The following is an 18,693-nucleotide window of genomic DNA, read 5'->3' on the forward strand; positions in this document are numbered from 1 at the left end:
CATGGGGACCAGGCACAAAAATGGATAAGCAGCCCTCAGCCCTGTGATTTGCATGAAGTGCTCAGGAAATGTGATTCATCCTTGAGTAGCATCACAGGAGAAATACTTTTATAACCCACTTTCCAGATGAGACACTGAGGTTTTACAAGGATTAGGTGATGAGCTTATGACTAGAAAATGAATTCCTGGCCAGTTCAGGTCCGTTAAGTGTGTAAAAGGTGGTCGTTAAAATGTGTGCCAGTTCATGTATTCAACTGGTAACTTGAGTTTGGTGCATTTCTCTCACTCTTAATGGTGCTGGATTTACATCCAACCCTTCAGGTTTCTTGATCTGCTTTGAAATTGGGGATGGGAACAGGTTGGAGGGAAGCCAATGTACAGCGAGGGATGCTGCGTACAGGTGTGACACCTGGCATCCTGTGAAAGCTTTGCCTGGGAAGAGGTGCACCTTGTTTTACCTTTATAATTGGAAACGATTTAATTTCATAGTTTAGACAATCCCATTTTATCTCTTACAATCAGAGAAAATCGCTCTTTTAGGTATGTGATTAAGATCACGGTAATGTGACAGGGAGAACAGGCACATTTTAAAGCTGGCTAATGTGCTTAGATTAAAGTTTTAATTACTTTTGTTTTTAGCAGCAGTATTTTGAAAAGCTACAAGGTCCTGAGCCAACAGGCTGCAAATGCGGTGTTGTTTTGAATCTCTCAAAAAAGTTGTGGTAAAAATCTACGTGCGATAAAATTTGCCATTTTGACCATTTTTAAGTCTACGGTTCAGTGGCATTAATGATGTGCACTGTGTTGGACAAAGAACACTGCTCTCTGTGTCCCAGACTCATCACTCATACGGCAGCGCTGTAACCATTAAATGGGGACTTCCCATCCCCTTTGCCCCCCAGCATTTGGTAACCTCTAGTCTCCTTTCGGTCTCTTTGAATCGGCCTCTTCTAGATATTTCATAGAAGTGGAATCATGCAGTCGTTGTTCTTTTGTGTCTGATGTCATCATTTGGCGTACTGTTTTCAAGGTTCATCCATTTGTAGCCTTTTTCTGAACTTCGTTCTTCTTATTGGCTAAGTATTTGTCCGTCGGATGGATGGGCCCCATTTTGTCCACCTGTTCATCTGTTGATGGATGCCTGGGTTGTGGACACTTTTGGCCAATTGTGCGCAGGGATGCGGTTCATATTCACGTGCAAGTGAAAAGATGCTATTTTGCAGCATCTGTAGAGACATGTTTTTGTTTCTTGGGGAGAAATTGGAGGAGTCTTGTCTTTGGCCAGCGTGCCCACATGACCCCTCGGGCATGTATGAATCCGTTGCACATCACCCCCAGGCTTACCCCCAGTCTTGCCCAGCCTCGTAATTTGTTTGGGAGGATGCTGGCTGCTGGTGAATCAGACTGCCTTCAGCCGTCCTGGCTTGACTGCATCCGTCTGTCCGGGTCTCTGAGCCTCTTGTTTGCTCGTCTGGGGCTGAGCCAAGACATTTTTCACGCACCTAGTTATTATGGTTTACTTATTAGTTTCCGATGGACTCAATTTGTATCAGTTTTTAATTTATATGTGCCTTTTGTACTGTGTTGGGGCCCAAAATTATATAAGCATATACTGCATTTAATGTTTATTTTGTGGATTTTTTTTTTTTCCAGGAAGGAATAATTGAGTTGGCAGGACATACAGCAGATTTGTTTCAGTAGATCTGGGTTCTAGACTGAATCTACCATTATTTTATTATGTGAGCCTGAGTGAGTCCCTTAACCCTTCTGACCTCAGATGGGTGAGGGATTAATTAGAACCCCTTCTTACTCTTATGTATGTGGGTCTGCAGCTCTTCATGTGTCTGTTGCCTACCCCAGGTCACTTAATATTTTGAGATATAGGCTTATTGTATTTTCCGGTTGAAAATATTCTTTGCAAGAGGGTTCCTCTTTCTCTGCATCCTCACCATACATCTGTTGTTTCCTGACTTGTTAATTTTAGCCATTCTGACTAGTATGAGGTGGTATCTCATTGTGGTTTTGATTTGTATTTCCCTGATGATGAGTGATGTTGAACATTTTTTCATGTGTCTGTTGGTCATTTGTATGTCTTCTTTGGAGAAATGTCTGTTCATGTCTTTTGCCCATTTCTTGACTGGATTTTTTGGGTTTTTTGGGTGTTGAGTTTGATAAGTTCTTTATAGATTTTGGATACTAGCCCTTTATCTGATAAGACATTTGCAAATATCTTCCCCATCCCCTCTTACACTGTTGGTGGGAATGCAAACTGGTGCGGCCACTCTGGAAGACAGTATGGAGGTTCCTCAAAAAGTTAAAAGTAGAGCTACCCTATGACCGAGCAATTGCCCTATTAGGTATTTATCTAAAGTATACAAACAGTGATTTGAAGGGGCACATACACCCCGATGTTTATAGTAGCAATGTCCACAATAGCCAAACTATGGAAGAGCCCAGATGTCCATTGACAGATGAATAAAGAAGATGTTGTATACACACACACACACACACACACATTTGTATATACACACACACAATGGAATATATATATGTGCACACACACAAAATGGAATATTACTCAGCCATCAAAAAGAATGAAATCCTGCCATTTGCAACCACGTGAATGGAACTAGAGGGTATTATGCTAAGCAAAATAAGTCAGAGAAAGGCAAATATCATACGATTTCACTCATATGTGTAAGAAACAAACAGATGAACATAGGGGAAGGGAAGGAAAAATAAGATGAAAACAGAGAGGGAGACAAATCATAAGAGACTCTTAACCCTAGGAAACAAACTGAGGGTTGCTGGAGGGGAGGGGGATAAGGGGCTGGGGTAACTGGGTGATGGGCATTAAGGAGGGGACTTGATGAAATGAGCACTGGGTGTTACATGCTACTGATGAATCACAAAATTCTACCTCTGAAACAAAAAAAAAAAAAAAGAAAGAAAAAGAAAATACTCTTTGCATATTGGATTTTTGTTTACATTAGGGAAAATGGCACCAAGTGCTCCTAGAGTCCATACAATCTAATGTCTATGTTCTTAGAAAGGGAACACAAGTGGATTCTCATTTGCATGTCTCCTCTGACATTAGAAGTCATTTAGTTTTCATTGAATCTGTGCCTGTCACTAGTAGAGAACTGTGTAAGGTGTCAGGAGTTAGAAACACATCTATGGGTGTGGTCCTTGTCACTTCACTGTTGTTCCCAGGTGCTAGGTGTGTCCCTTACTGTCTGCTTCACCTTGTTCCCACCTACCCTTCCTCCAGTATGTTTTGGTCTGTAAATTGGGGAATGATAGTTTCCAGTGTTTTAATATAAAATAAAAATCAAAACCCTCGGGCGCCTGGGTGGCTCAGTTGGTTAAGCAACTGCCTTCGGCTCAGGTCATGATCCTGGAGTCCTGGGATCGAGTCCCGCATCGGGCTCCCTGCTCGGCAGGGGGTCTGCTTCTCCCTCTCCCTCTCCCGTTCCCCCTCTTGTGCTCTCTCTCTCTCTCAAATAAATAAAAAATCTTAAAAAAAAAAAAAAATCAAAACCCTCAATAACAAAAACAAGTAACTGTTATGTTGGTTGTCCTTGGTGAGTGCCAAGGGCCCGTGTGTTTCACTGTGGCGATCCTCATGAGGGGACTTGCTGCTTCCCCACAGTAGGGACTTGAGGAAGGGCTCAACAGGTCTCTCTATGACCCCTGAGTCTTGGAAGGCCCCCCACGCTCCAATCTGGTACATGACTAGTGTCTGGACCATATTTCTCTCCATGACCAAAATAGCACTATCAACATGAAAACCTTGAAAACATATAAAACACTAACATGGTTGGTTGCTTATTTCCTGACTGAAAATTGTGTTTGTACAATTGGGGGCCCCTTATCATTTAGGGAGAGTGTTGGATATGTGCCCTATATGAAGCCCGTTAACCCATGTAACCCCATGGATTGTCAATAGGCATTGATTTCAACTTCCCATTTTACTGAAAGGGAAGCCAGGTGGCTTGCTCTAAGTTATTCCTCTGGTGGTTGGTGGAGCGGGGACTCAGACAAGACCTTATTTCACATCCTTGCTTCTCCCTTGACCAAAGGAGGCCTCCTCAGCGGGACTGCTCCTTGAGCCCCAGTGGGAGACACTCCCTGGGGGCTATATTGAGGACCGTAAGGCTATCCTGGCTCCACACATTCTTTGGAGAGAAGGCAGGACTGAAATTAGAGCTTGACTTCCTATCTTCTTACATTAGTTATTCAGCACGACTGCGCTTTTAGTGCCGATAATAATTATTATTGTTTATTGCTGCTGAGCAGAGAGGTGTCTAAAAGAGCCCACACCAGGGAAAACCCAGATGCTCTCGCCCCCACGAAGCACATGTACCTCTTGTGCAAGGCTCACAGGGCCCTTGGCACCAGCCGCCTCCCAGTGTGTGTGGGCAGGACAGCATCTGGCCCCATATGGTTGATTGCGAGTCAGTGTGTGAAGGGTTCATGGGCTTTTCCTTTGGCTTCTTTGTTACCTTTATCCTCGGGTTGCACTTCCTGCCTTTTCCCCCTTTCCCTTCCAGTTCCAAGCATGGCTTCAGTTATAAGTATGAGAGCCACCAGTGAGTCCTGAAACTCTTGACTCTGGTGTGTTCCATAAAACGTTGTTGTGTGAGCACTTGGCATTTGGGGCACTGAAAGCAATGGGGGTTTTAAAATCGTGGGAACACATGATTGGAAGATAGAACTAGGAAGCCAGAGAATATTAAGTGGGCTATTACCACTTAAGTAGTTGAGGAAATCGAAGCCTCTGGACTATAAGGGACTTGCCACACATTCAGTCCCTACAGGGTATTCTGGATCCGGGTGGTATTTAAAGGCTATAAGAATTTTCTTGGCCTCTTTTTGACAGACTTTATATTCTTCAGGATTACTTCTGCTTCTTTTGTTAGGCGTTCAGTTTTTCAGATGGAGAAAACTCTGTTCAAAGTCACTAAGTTTGCTTGGTGTGAGGTTTAATTTTAAGTTGTAAAACATTTTTGCGTCAAATCAAATTGAACGGGGATCTGCACTTGAAGACATCATCTGAAAGGCTGAGCCTCGCTTTTTCTCTCAGAGAGAAGGAAGGCTTCGTCCAGGGGTGAGTCAAGGGTTTTCACTCATGTCAGCATTCTTGGTGAGCCTCAGACCACCAAGCACAGGGGTGGGTGGGATGGATCGATATTTAGACTTTTGGTCCGTTTCAAATGTGAACAATTGATTCTGGCAATCAGTTCGGTAGCCAACCGCAAAATGTCTTCATAAAAAAGCTTTTGAATTTCTATAGCGATACCGTATGACTAACGGGATCTGGATTTGGATCTGCAGTGATGCTGGGGAGAGGGGGGGTCCTCTCTTTGGACACAGATCATCAACACCCCTGTTGGGCTTCACCTAACTTGAGGAGGAGAATGCTCTTTTTCTCTAGCTTTGCTGCTGTTTGCTCTTGTGAGGTGACGTAGGTGACGGCAGGGTTGATGTGGGTACTTGTTTGCCTCGCTCCTGGGAACCCACCTCAGCTGTCTATGTGAGCTGGGAAGCGTGGCAAGAGGTAAGCTCCTTTGCAGGAGCTGGTGTCAAAATCTTGGACCTTGGCAACCCTTTTTCCGTTAAGCCGCCCTGATCTTTGATCCAGTTGGTTCTGAAGACCCTTGGACAGAAATCCAGAAGAGTCTTGCTTAAGGAAGGCATTGGTGTCACTGAGAACACAATTTGAAAGGAATTTTACAAGTCAGCTATTGTAGGTCAAACTTATAAAACATCAAGATAAAGCCTGAATTAAAATCTTTGGGGAAAATAAACTCTCCATAGTTTTTTGTTTCTGAGCATCAGTTCAACTGACAAAGGGAAAGAGAGCTGTCTGACCCTTTCTGAGTTTTCCTCCACATACCAATATGTTTTCCAACATATATTTATTTATTCATTATATGGTCTTCTATCTCTGTAGCTAGCTCTTGTGTAAATATCCATGACCAGGACAAATACCTTATAAGGGTGTCATGGCTTCGAGTTTTTCCAAAATATTTTTGCATAAATCTTTTTATCTGTGGTAACGTCTGATTATTTTTGTAACTCATGTCACTTAACACTGTCCCCTGCTTTAGCCTGATCTTGGAAAATTGTTAAAGCACAAAAGTCAGCTGGGCTCCCTCTACTGGTTGCATTTCTTTGGAACAGAAACACTGTACATTCCTGATTAAGTTCCTGCTTTTGGTGGGACTCATAACTGTGCTCACATTTTCTTTTCCTGAATTCGTATGGCTTTTAAGAAGCAAGACTAATGGCATTTAGAGCTGCAGGTAAAGAAGCTGGTGACATAACGAGGGATAGGGCGTCCCCCTTCCTGCCCATTTGTACAGGGTTGTGTGGAGGGGACCCCCAGCCTGGCGTCCTTCATTCCTTGATGCCAAGAGCAGTTCCCCTGTGAGGCTGGTGGCCACTGCCTGAGGACCTCTTGGTCTCACCTGTATCAGGTGTTTTGCAATCTGTCAGCCACTGAATGAAACCAACAGGTTTTCTATGTGCTCACAGTTTGTTCAGGCTCTTGAACTCAGGGTGCCCTGCGGATTGCTCCAGAAGCGGCTATAGGAGAGTCTTTATTTACTGGCCTGAGAGATGGACAATGAGGTGAAGACCGGTTCTGTTGCATCCACGTACATTTATCACATACCAACCATCCTTGGCTCCGAGGGAGTTCAAGGGGAGCGAACCCACTGTCCCGTGCCCTGTTCTGAGAAACAGTGAGCAACAAGAACAAGACTTCTCCCGGCATTCTAGAGTTCAAAGGAACACTTCTTAGGTAATGATGAGACCAGAAAACCTGTGGAGAAGATGTCTTCACTTTGTAGGTCCTTCACCCTGACGGGTAGACATGGGGGGGTTTGCATCTTTTTTCCTGTAAGTGATTTGTAACTTTCTTTTCGATAAGCTATAATGAGATTAAACATCCTTCCTGTTCTCAGTGGAGCGTCTCCAGCTCAAGACTGTCAATGGAGAAATGAGTCTGGTAGCTGCGATAAGCCTGCTTTGTCTGTTCACAGCCCCTACCCTGCCTCCTCCGCCCAGACATGCTATCTACGATTCTGAAGCTGATACCCACACCTTACGTCAACTTCCTCCCCACCCCCTTCTTCATTATTTCCATCTAAATTTGACACAGGTCCTTAGTTAGCTTCATGAGTGCATAGGCTTGAGGCTGTGCCCCCGACCCCTGAATGCTTTCCTGCTTCTGACTCCAGTGCCCACTAGCTCTGATCCCACGCAGGTGGTCCAGCCATCAGATGCTGCACAGTGGAAAAGGAGGAGAAATGCTCTTCTGTATCCTTATAAGTCCCCGGAGAGTCTCTTCCTGATGTTGATGATTATATATGGAATGAAAAAATTCAGTGACTGTCGATCGTGAAGCCTGTCTCCCAGGGCTTCTCGTTAGCCAGCAGCATTGGCATTTGGGGGCTGGATCATTCTTTGTTTTAGGAGGCTTTCCCATGCAGCATCCGTGTCTTCTGCCTGCTCGATGCCGAGAGCTTCCCCAAGTTGTGACGACCAAAAAATGTCTTCACTATTGTTGAATGTTCCCACTGGGCAAAGTTACTTCCTGTTAAAGACCACTGCTGATTTCACGTATCCCATCTCGTCATTCTGCTCCTTCAGAATTCTCCATGGACATTCTTTTGTTCATTTGCATCCTTCATTTAACAAATAGCTATAAATTTTCTACTCATGCCAGCCTCTATGCAAGGTACTAGGAATATAAAGATGAGCTAGGCATCTCCTTCTTCATGTTCATATATATATGAGAATATATATATGAGTCAATTGTGAATGTATCATGGTTTCCACTATTTTGTGTTTTATCATTATTATCTTGAAAGTTCCCTTTTCTGAATGTTGCTCCCAGCCTACAACTCTGGTAGGCGCTTGAGTAATTAGGACTTCTTTAATGAATGTCGTGTTTCTATTTCTGTAGCCTGGGTCTTTGAGGAAAGCCCTGCAGTGTGGGTCAGTATCCTTGGCTTTGACACAGCTATTAACCTCGTAAAATGATAATGCTCTATTAATCTATCAATTTCATCCATGAACGCTTCAACTGTTACAGATATGGCCTCCACTTGTCATCCCAGATCTCCGATTTTCTTAGATTGTGATTTCCTTCGTTTTCTTTAACCGGCCACCTGAGGCTTCATTTAACGTGTGTGGTCATTTTAGTGTTATTTCACGAAACTTCTGTTTCGGAACCAAGGTCAGGCCTAGCGAAGGGATGATCATTGGATTGCTTTTGGGTGGGCTCTGAAGTTAGCTTGCATCCTTTAGAATCTCAGAAACTGTGGTATGAATATTGCTCATGGAAAATCAAGTTTATGGCAGCTATTTTTCTAGGGGGAGGAAGAGGAGGATATATTTCAGGGAGGAGTTTACAGATGGCTCCAACTCTGTTGGTAATTTTAATTTTTTTGCTGCATAATGGATACTTGAGGGTTCGCGATCTGATTTTCAAATATATTTTTGCATGTCTGAACTATTTTGTAGCAAGTTTTGTAACACAGCTTTTTGTTTGTCCGTCCCCCACTCTTTTTAAGTAGACGTTGAGGAATTAGGTCTCTCCTGGCTAACCTACCCACATTCCTGCCTGTGCAGAGGGGGTACCGTGCAATTATTTAAGATTTCTAGCTTTTTTTTTTTAAAGGATTTTCTTTTTTTTTTTTAATTTTATTTATTTATTTGAGAGAGAAAGAATGAGAGACAGAGAGCATGAGAGGGAAGAGGATCAGAGGGAGAAGCAGACTCCCCGCCGAGCAGGGAGCCCGATGCGGGACTCGATCCCGGGACTCCAGGATCATGACCTGAGCCGAAGGCAGTCGCTTAACCGACTGAGCCACCCAGGCACCCAAGATTTCTAGCTTTTTTTTTTTTTTAAAGGATTTTCTTTTTTTTAAATTTTATTTATTTATTTGAGAAAGAGAATGAGATAGAGAGCATGAGAGGGAGGAGGGTCAGAGGGAGAAGCAGACCCCCCGCCGAGCAGGGAGCCCGATGCGGGACTCGATCCCGGGACTCCAGGATCATGACCTGAGCCGAAGGCAGTCGCTTAACCAACTGAGCCACCCAGGCGCCCAAGATTTCTAGCTTTTTAAATACAAAAAAAGAGGCCCTGCCTTCCTGCCCTGTGCTGCCACCAAAAAAAAAAAAAAAAAAAAAAAAGTGATAGGCACTTAAACTTTCTGCAGGGCGACCAGGTTCGTCCGTGAGATGGTTCAGGTCTGTTAGGAATAAGTTTTCCCTAAGGTTGTGAGGAGCCCGGAGCTGGGGCTCTGAGCGGCCGGCGGCCAGAGTTCTTGGTCTTGCGAACGCCAAGGGGAGAATTAAGTTGGGGAAGGAGGTGGAGACGAGGGAGGCGACGGTGGGTGGGGAGGAGCGACAAACCCTCTCCAGCACACCCAAATGACCAGATTCCTCGCTGCACGAAACCTCGCAAGTTACGCCCACTCCCTCTGCGCGGAGCCGGGGAAGGAGGCTGCTTCCTCGCTTCTGTTACTGGAAGCTGGGAGATGTGAGGCCAGACCGGGAAGCATGTGCGCCTCGCTGAGCAGCGGTGAGCGTTCATTTCAAGCCCATTCTTTCCAGCGCCGACTTTCTTTGTGCTGGGTGGTGGGGGCACGCAGCCCGGTGGCTGTGGCCGAGGAGGGGCCGGCGGGAGGGGGACTTGCGCGCCCGGAGCCCCGCGGAATCAGTGAGCGGCGTCTCCACGCTGGGCTGGGACACCCCGGGGCGCCGCCCGTGTGCGTTCTGGCTCCAGGGCGAAGGGTTGGGGCGCTGCGAGCCCTTCACCTTTCCCCCTTTGCCTTGCGTAACCAGGGACCCTAAGGGGTAGGGCGGGAGGGACGCTGCCCCATCAGGTTACCCACCAGAGGTGTCCTCGTGGTCCCCGTCGTCCGGCTGCGCGGTCTGTAATCACAGGTCACTGCCGTTGAAAATGAATCCCCTGAAAGGCTTGGGGTTCAGTATTTCCGAGAGAATATTCTGAAGCTGGGGCGCCCGCACAGCGTCCTGGGTCAGGGTGGGAATTCTGTAGGGATGCATCAGAAGTCTTGGGTTTCTCATTAATTTTGTGTCTGATTTAGTTCAGCTCAAGACGTCCTAGCTCTTGAGGTGTTCTTTGTGTATCTGGAACTTTTTTGAAAAGAGCACACTTTTCGGTGCCTGCTGCTTTATCTCCAGGTCAGTTGCCTAAGTCAGATTTGGGTGGGGTGGGGAGAGGAAGTTTGTTGGGTGGAGGCCAGCACCCTGGTTAGGATCGTTGCAAGTGACGCTTCGTATCTGTTCCAGCAAATGATGAACTTGGCCAAAGGTAAAGACATTCTTGCAGACATTTTTTAGCTTTTATTTGAACCCCCTTTTAGAGCTTTGTGGTATTTGCTCACCGCAATGGGGGTCTGATGGAGGCTTTTGGGCTAATTTACCTGTTTCACCTATTTTCTATCCAGTCAACAGGTTAGTACAGAGCAGTGGGAGCTGTGTATGTGTGTGTGTGCGCGTGCGTGCGTGTGTGTGTTGTAAGCTAATCCTTCATATGAATTTTTAGGGAATTGTCTTATTTTTAGGGCACCTTCACGGAGGTAAAGAAATGTGTGGCTGTTACTATGTTTATAGAAAACCAAATTTCATTTTATAGGTGTTGCACCTTCATGGAGGTAAAGAAATTTGCGGCTGTTACTATGTTTATAGAAAACCAAATTTCATTTTATAGGTGTTTCTCCCAGATCTGGGGTGGGTGCAATTAGGAGGGTGTGAAGAGTTGGTTTTCAGCATCTTCCTGATACCAGAATGGCACAGCCTAACTTTCTCAGTGCACCTTCCACTTGAACTTTGGGGTCAAGGGACAGGGTGCTGTGGCCATAGTTTTACTTAGTTTGCTTTCACCTTCCAGCTTCCCCAAGGTTAGTGAGACAGAAGTAAAATGAAATGACTTTTAAGCCAAAGCAGACGCGTCCCAGGGAAGAACAACAGGTTCAGGCTGTTGCATGGTCCAGGCTGTTACAATGGCCAGAGTCCTGTGTTTTAGCTCCTTGAGGATCAAGACAGAACATGGCATGCAGATGTGAACTTGATGCTTACATGAAGTGTGTGGCCCGCTTCCCCCACCCCCAAGAAGGCTGTAGCAACTCACTCAACAGGAAAGACAACCAAACTGGATCTTGTGATAGTGCTGGTGAAACTAATAGATCCTTGCTCACATAGAGTTTTATGGAACAATAATCCTTAGCCAGAGAAAGGGACTATATTATTCACGAAGGTATATAGACATTGTCACATGGGACTGTTTCATGCAGATGTTGAAAATTGGATGAATTCTGCTATATGAATTAGGTAGTCGCAGGTAGGTGTGAGAGAATATTACAGTTTCTGTATCATTATTTTTTTCTTAAGGTCTCCTTACTTTCCCATGAATATCCTGGTTTGACTCTGATTTTTTTTCGAAGTTACAGATTCAATTTGTTTAATAGAAATAGGGCCATTAAGATTATCTTGTTTTAGTAAGTATTTTTTTATAGGAAGTTTCCTATTTCATGTAAATTTTAAAATTTATTGGCGTAAAGTTGCACAAAATATCCTTTTATAATATTTTAAAAGACTAGAAATGTTTCCTTTTCCCTTTTTTTTTTTTAGGGTGGGCAGGGGCAGAGGGAGAGAGAGAACCTTAAGCAGGCTCCACACCCACCCGACACGGGCTAGATCTCACGACCCTGAGATCATGACCTGAGCCGAGATCACGAGTCAGACGCTTAACTGACTGAGCCACCCAGGTGCCCTGAAATGTTTCCTTTTTTATTCTTAGCATTGGTTATTTGTGCTTTTCTTCTTCTTGATCAGTCTTTCTAATGTATTATCAATTTTATTGGCATTTGGAAGAACCAACTTTGGTTTTTGTATTTTAAATGAAACAAAAACACTGCCTCCTTTCCTAAGTTTACATGCATTTTAAAAGTCCTGTGCTGTGGAACACTGTCAAAAAAGATTTTAAGAGCCTTTAAAACTAAGTAACTGAGTCTCCTAACTGTAAGGACTTAGGCAGACATTATGTATTTATTTTATGTGTCTTTGAAATAATGTTTCTCGGTTTTATTAAACATACCTTGTGTTCTTGAGTATCATACACAGTGGATCAAATTGTTCTAAGTTGGGTTTTTTTATCTTCACCAGGGCACACCCTGTGAAATTGTTTTGGAAACATCCAGCTAGAATTTACATAAGATTTACTGGTAATTTAATGTGAGTTGTAGGTGCTTTCAAATTACTTGACAATACAGATTTACTTTGTACTAGAGCAGAACAAATTTGCTGTAATGATTGAAGAAGAAAGTTTCGTTTTCGTTCATATGTAATGCATGAGTCTTGGCATTTTAACGATTTCTCAGAAAATCTTTCTGAGTCTGTGACAGTATAAGGACAAGAACTTTAGAGTCAGAAGGAGCTGGATCTGAATTCTTTTTGCTTTTTTTAGAGTTTACTTTAAGTAATCTCTACATCCAAGGTGGGGCTCGAACTCATGACCCTGAGATCTAAGAGCTGCATGCTCTACAGACTGAGCCAGCCAGGTGCCCCTGGATCTGAATTCTTGCTCTGCCACTTTTAGCCCTAACATTGCCTAACCCCTCTGCGCTTATATTTCCCCTCCTGTGAGGTAGAAATAATGAAAACTACTTAAGGAGCTGTTGGTGAAATTTCTTTTTTTTTTTTTTTTTAAGATTTATTTATTTATTATTTAGAGAGAGTGTGCTCGTGCGCAAGAGCTGAGGGAGAATCCTCAAGCAGACTCCCTGTTGAGCTCTGAGCTCGGGGCTCAATCTCAAGACCCTGAGATCATGATCTGAGCTGAAATCAGGAATCGGACTGAGCCACCCGGGCGCCCCCCTTGTGGGATTTCTACGTGTGAATTGGAACAAATCAGGCACTTATCATTGTAGCACATTGCATGTTTCACCGTCCTGCCCTTTCTGGTTATATTTCTAACCTCACAACTACTCTCAGTGCCCTCCTTCCAGAAATGTGAAAGGTTATTGCAACAGAATAAAACAAAGCCACTCTGGGGCACCTGGGTGGCTCAGTCGTTAAGCTTCTGCCTTTGGCTCTGGTCATGGCCCCAGGGTCCTGGGATCGAGCCCGCATCGGGCTCCCTGCTCGGCGGGAAGCCTGCTTCTCCCTCTCCCACTCGCCTTGCTTGTGTTCCCTCTCACTGTGTCTGTCAAATAAATAAATAAAATCTTAAAAAACAAAAACAAAAAGCCACTTCTCCCATCTGTTCTTTCTTCATTATGAGGGGTTATCAGGGTCGCTTTCCATATTTTCAGTATTTTCATCTTACTATCCAAATTGATTGGTGGTATACTGGCTATATATTTTTCCACTCCAATTTTTACCTTGTCTTTCTGGGATTATTATTTTTTTCTTCAGTTTCTCTCACTTCCTTGAGGGTCTCACTGCTCTATTATATCCTTCCTTCCTTCCCTCCTTTCTTCCCTCCTTCCTTCCTTCCTTCCTTCCTTCCTTCCTTCCTTCCTCCTTCCCTTCCTCCCTCCCTCCGTCCCCTCTCCCTTCCTTTCTAGAAATGAAATGAGTACGCAGCTCAAAACTTGGCAGAGACGGGGATGTAAGTTAGCGGGGTTATTTCTATGAAGGCAGTTTGTTAGATTTAGTTATTGCAGAACTCTCGTTACTCCAGAAAAGATGCTCAACATCACTAATCATCAGGGAAATGCAAATCAAAACTACAATGGGATCCCACCATCTCACTACCCAAAAGACAAGAAATAACAAGCATTAGGCTGTGTGAGAAAAGGGAAGCCCCGTGCACAGCTGGTGGGAATGTCAACTGGGGAGGCAGACGGTGCTGATGATAACCATATCTGTTTTCTATCGCCATTGCATTTTCTGAGAATGTTTTTGTAGCACCGAAAGTTCCTCGGTACTTTGGGGGAAGTGTGGATTGTTGAATGCTATGGCTGACCTCATAACCAAGAAGGGAAATGAGAAGCATGGGGCGGAGGAGGTTTGGCTGGGTAATATTCCTCCACAGAGGAATATGGCATTACTGAAGTCATCCAACTTTAAGCTGTTGTTCTGCCTGGGGTCTGTCAATTGAAAAGGTCCTGGGGAATATACGGCATCATTAGCGAATGTTTCTTTAGGTGTCTAATAGTGCAAGGGGCGGAACGGGGGAAGGGAAGGGGTTGTCAGCGGGGGGAAGGCTTTGCAGTGCTCTGCCCATATCATTCACTGCTCTGCCCAAGGAGTGGGTCTTGGTTTACATTTTGTGTAGGAATCGGCATCAGCTGGGAAGTGATTTTCGAAGACAGCAGGTTGCCTAACTGCCTTGGGTCTGGCCCGTCCGCTCTGACCTGGTGTGCTGGGTAACTCTGCGGCTGTTAATACTGGTTAGGGTTTTTATGAGTGGGGAACAAGGTGTATAGTCTTCGTAAGTGTTTTGCAACACCACTCCTCCAGTTTATTTTGATTCTGTTGCTTGAAAACAAGTATTAGCCTGGCCTTCATTGGTAAAATTTGGGCGGGGGGCTGGGGGGTGGGGGAGAGATCATGGCTTTTGGAAAGTTTTACTTGTTTAACGGTTAGGGGGGAATTTGTAAGGTCTTGTAGTGAAGCACAGAGCCTCATGTGATACCTTGGAATTGTACGCCCCAGTGTTTGAGGTTTCCGACTTCTGTAAATTCAGAGATTTTTGTGGGCAAGAATAACCATGGCCAAAGTGCTCTCTACAAAGCCATGGTTGAATAAGGGCCTGGTAAATACTTCTTTGCTTATTAAAATACTAATACTGAATAGTAATTTTTTGAGTGTCTACAGCATACCCAGTGCTTTTCCTGTGTCATCTCAGTAATGTTTCAGAGGACGTTCCTGCCTCTAGAGTATGTAAAAAAATGAGCACAAAACCCATTATTTTCCTATGTCTGCTCTTGTAGGTAGAACCAGTGTGGACTGAGGCCCACCTTTCTAGACCCGAAAGCCAGGAGGAGAGGAGGGTTGGTACCATGGGGTGTGAAACTCTGAATCCTAGTTTCTTACCTAGGATGTGAGCGGCCCCTCTGGATGGCACGTTTGGAGATCTTGAGAGAAGCCTCTTCTGTGTGGGATGGGGTAAGTGGGGCATTTGCACAACGCTGGGAAAGGAGGACTCAAACTTTTAAAGTCTTTATTGTCTTAGGACCCTGCTCAGATTGTCCTGTCTGGGGCCAACAGGAAGTTCATTATCTGTGACTGCTGTTTCCTGGAAACAGGGTTTGCTCACTTGCCTTTGAAATAAATTTCCCGGGAACCTTCGTTGGTGGGCGGTCCTGTTGTTGGGTCATGCCACGGACAAGCCAGGCCTCTGGGCTTGCGGAAGGGGGTGAAGCGGTGCATCCCATGTCAGGGTCACCGCGGGCTGGGTCCACCCCTTGTGAATGACCACTGATTTGCCTTGATTCCTTGTGCTTTGACTCATGAGGAAGAAGATTCCCATTGATTCTTAGATTATAGTATCTCTGAAACTTCACAGGGTAATGACCCATCCTCCTACCTTTGTCTTTCTCGCATCTCTTTTGCCTGCCCTCGTGATACCTAGAAAGAAGAAGGAATTGTTTTGGACTGCAGCAGGGGAAGCTTGGTATTAGAATGCACTTTTTCTGGAGCTGTTGGATGTGAGATCATATTCCTTTTTTTTTTTAAGATTTTATTTATTTGAGAGTGAGAACAGGAGCGGGGGGTGGGGGAGGGAAAGCAGGCTCCCCCTCACGCTGAGCCAGGAGCCAGATGCAGGCTGGGTCCCAGGACCCCAGGATCATGACCTGAGCTGAAGGCAGACGCTTAACCAACCCCACTGAGCCACCCAGGCGCCCTGAGATCAGGTTACTTTTCACAGGCAGGGTGAACCTTTGTCTAAATGGGGAAGTAGGTTTGGTTCTCGGGGAGTATTGCAGGGGGGCCTCACTGCTGTGCTCAGATTGGGGTCTTCATAGCATGATAGGCAAGGAGCTTCCCGCTGGAAGGATCAAGTTGGTAAACGTGCAACATTACAGGCACTCAGGGCAAAGAAGTCATGCTACCTCCCTGTGGGGCGTGAGTCAGCAAGAAGGGTTGTGTGTACTTCAGTTTCCCTCCTGCCAGGTGGGGACACTGGCATGTCAATCCTCATTTACTTCCTCAGCGGGGAATGATTTAGACCAAAAGGGCCTTTATAACTAAACAGAGTTGCAATTATTCTTTTCAGGTTTGCCTTCCTCCCATGAACAAACCCACTGGAGCCTTGTCGTTAGGTAGGACACTGCCCTATTTCACCCTTTCTCGGGTTTGGGTAGGAGGCTGGCCTCTCCAGAATTTGAACAAAATACTCGACTGCCGACTTGGTGGAGAGGAGGAATCACAGATGTTTCCTGAAGCACCATCCCTTGCGGTGTTGTTTTCTTCCGACTTTACTGTACCAAGAGCACTTAGCCTGAGACCTACCCTTTTATCAGATTTTTAAATGCACAGCACAGTGTGAGTCGCTCTAGACTCTCTTGTGGTGCCTCTCCAGAACGTAGTCATCCCGCGGAACTGAAATAATGTCCCCGATGATTAGCGACTTCCCATCCACCCACCGACCGGCTCCTGGCAAGCACCATTCTGCTTCTGTGAGTTAGACGGTTTTAGAGTCCTCATACAAGTGGAATCCTGTGGCCTTTGTCTTTCTGTGACTAGCTTCTTTCTTTCTTTCTTTTTTTAAAAGATTTTATTTATTTGATTTTGAGAGAGAGCGCAAGTGAGTGAGCGAGCAGGGGGAGGGGCAGAGGGAGAGGGAGAAGCAGGCTCCCTGCTGAGCAGGGAGCCCGATGCGGGGCTCGATCCCAGGACCCCGGGATCATGACCTGAGCCGAAGGCAGACAGACGCTTAACCGACTGAGCCCCCCAGGCGCCCCGGCGACAAGCTTATTTCACGCAGCACGATGTCCTCAGAGTTCATCCATTTGTCGCAATACCACAGGACCTCCTTTTTAAAGGCCGACTAATACTCCGTTGCGCGGCTACCCTGCGTTTTCTCCCCATTCATCTGGCGCGGGTCGCGCAGGTGGAGTTTGCATTTTGGCCGTTGTGACTAGTGCCGCAGCAAACACGGGGATGCTAATAGCTCTTTGAGATAGGCTTTCATTTCTTTCCCATGGAAGATACCCGGCCGTGGGCTTGCGGGATCATATGGTGGTGCGATCTGTATTCCGAGCAGCCTCCATGCGGCGTCGCCTAGAGGCTGCTCGCGTCCCCCCCGCCGCCCGCGCCCCTGCGCCTCCCAGCCGCCGCCGCGGGCCCTGCGGTGCGGGCCTTGCTGCGTCTGGTGGTTCAGGTCCTACCTGTTGCTCCTGAACCCGACCAACAGCCTCCGCCCCTCCTTTCTCTGCGTGCAGCCTGGAGACCTCCCTCTCAGTATTTACATCACCTGGTATTACCATAATCGGGTTAGTTGCCTTTTTCAGGACGCAAAAAATGACAGAAATGATAACAGTACAAAGAATGGCAAAACCGCAGTGAGCCCCGGGTAGCGCAGGCTGTCCCCTGGGACTCACTTACCTCTCCTGCGCATTTGCCCCCTTCCTCCTGCTTTCACTGCCCTGCAGCTCCTTCTGTGCTAGAGGGCTGCCCTCGGGGCCTGAGCCTCCTTCCCCCGCGCCCCCAAGGAACCCCTGTTCCTCCAGGGCAGTCCTTGGCGGGGGCGAACCATTGTGGGGGCGCGTTTGCGTGGATTTTAGGATAATTCTGAGGTTTCCTCTGTCCTCTTTCCAGAGACCCCCTGTGGCTTCCTTCCCCTGCTCCCCAAATTGGTGTTCTCTGTAAACGAATTCTCATCGCTGGCTTAAGTAACTTGTTTAAAGCAACAGAGTTAGAAAGTGAGGAGCTAGCATTTGGACCCTGGTTACCTGGCTCCAGGGTCTGTGCTCTGTTTTTTTTTTTTTAAGATTTTATTTATTTATTTGAGAGAGAGAGACAAATAGCGAGAGAGAGCACAGCAGGAAGGAGAGGGAGAGGCAGGCTCCCCCCTGAGCAGGGAGCCCGATGAGGGGCTCCATCCCAGGACCCTGGGATCATGACCAGAGCCGAAGGCAGACGCTTAACCGACTGAGCCACCCAGGCGCCCCTGTTTTTTTTTTTTAAAGATTTTATTTGAGAGAGAAACACAGAGAGAGCGAAGGAGCATTAGTGGGGGTGGGGGGGTGGGGGGGTGGGGAGGGCAGAGGGAGAGGGAGAAGCAGGCTTCCTGCTGACCAGGGAGCCCGATGCAGGGCTCTATCCCAGGACCCTGGGATCATGACCTGAGCCGAAGGCAGATGCTTATCAGACTGAGCCACCCAGGTGCCCCAAACTTAATAAAATTTTTTTAAAAAATTAAACAGCCACCCGGGCTCCCCCAGGGTCTCTGCTCTTAACCAGAATGCTCCCTTGTGTTTCTCCGAGTTAGGGCTGCCTGTCCTTTTCTGTATGTTTGCCTCAGCGAGTATTAGAGTGACTGTCATGGGGTGTTCTGGAATGACCTGCCATAATGAGTGACTGCCCAGCTGACCGCAGGCTGTTCCCCCAATCAGCCTTACTGAGTCCCTTTCTGGGCATTTGTCCACTCGTTTTCCCCCCTAAGATGACCTCCTACTAGCTCTCTTTCAGCGTCAACTC

At 46.1% G+C, this 18,693-nt stretch overlaps 1 protein-coding gene across 10 annotated transcripts in view; it reads left to right on the forward strand.

Annotated features, from left to right (window-relative positions):
- The window catches only part of TIAM1 (TIAM Rac1 associated GEF 1), a 377,611-nt gene that overhangs the window by 172,091 nt on the left and 186,827 nt on the right, over positions 1 to 18,693 (forward strand). For 7 of the 10 annotated variants that reach the window (XR_010407780.1, XR_010407781.1, XM_045902565.3 and 4 more), the window contains exon 1: positions 9,473 to 9,598. The exons of 2 other annotated variants lie outside the window; for them this stretch is intronic. The gene's annotated coding sequence lies outside the window, so the exon portion shown is untranslated. Of the gene's footprint in view, positions 1 to 9,472; positions 9,599 to 14,981; positions 15,157 to 18,693 lie in introns of those variants that run through there. One more of the 10 variants, XM_045902567.3, reaches the window with a different exon arrangement.

Source organism: Mirounga angustirostris, unplaced genomic scaffold (genome assembly GCF_029215605.1).
Source record: "Mirounga angustirostris isolate CCGP_5_RB_7025 unplaced genomic scaffold, mMirAng1.0.hap1 SCAF_1, whole genome shotgun sequence".
Classification (NCBI taxonomy): Eukaryota; Metazoa; Chordata; class Mammalia; order Carnivora; family Phocidae; genus Mirounga; species Mirounga angustirostris.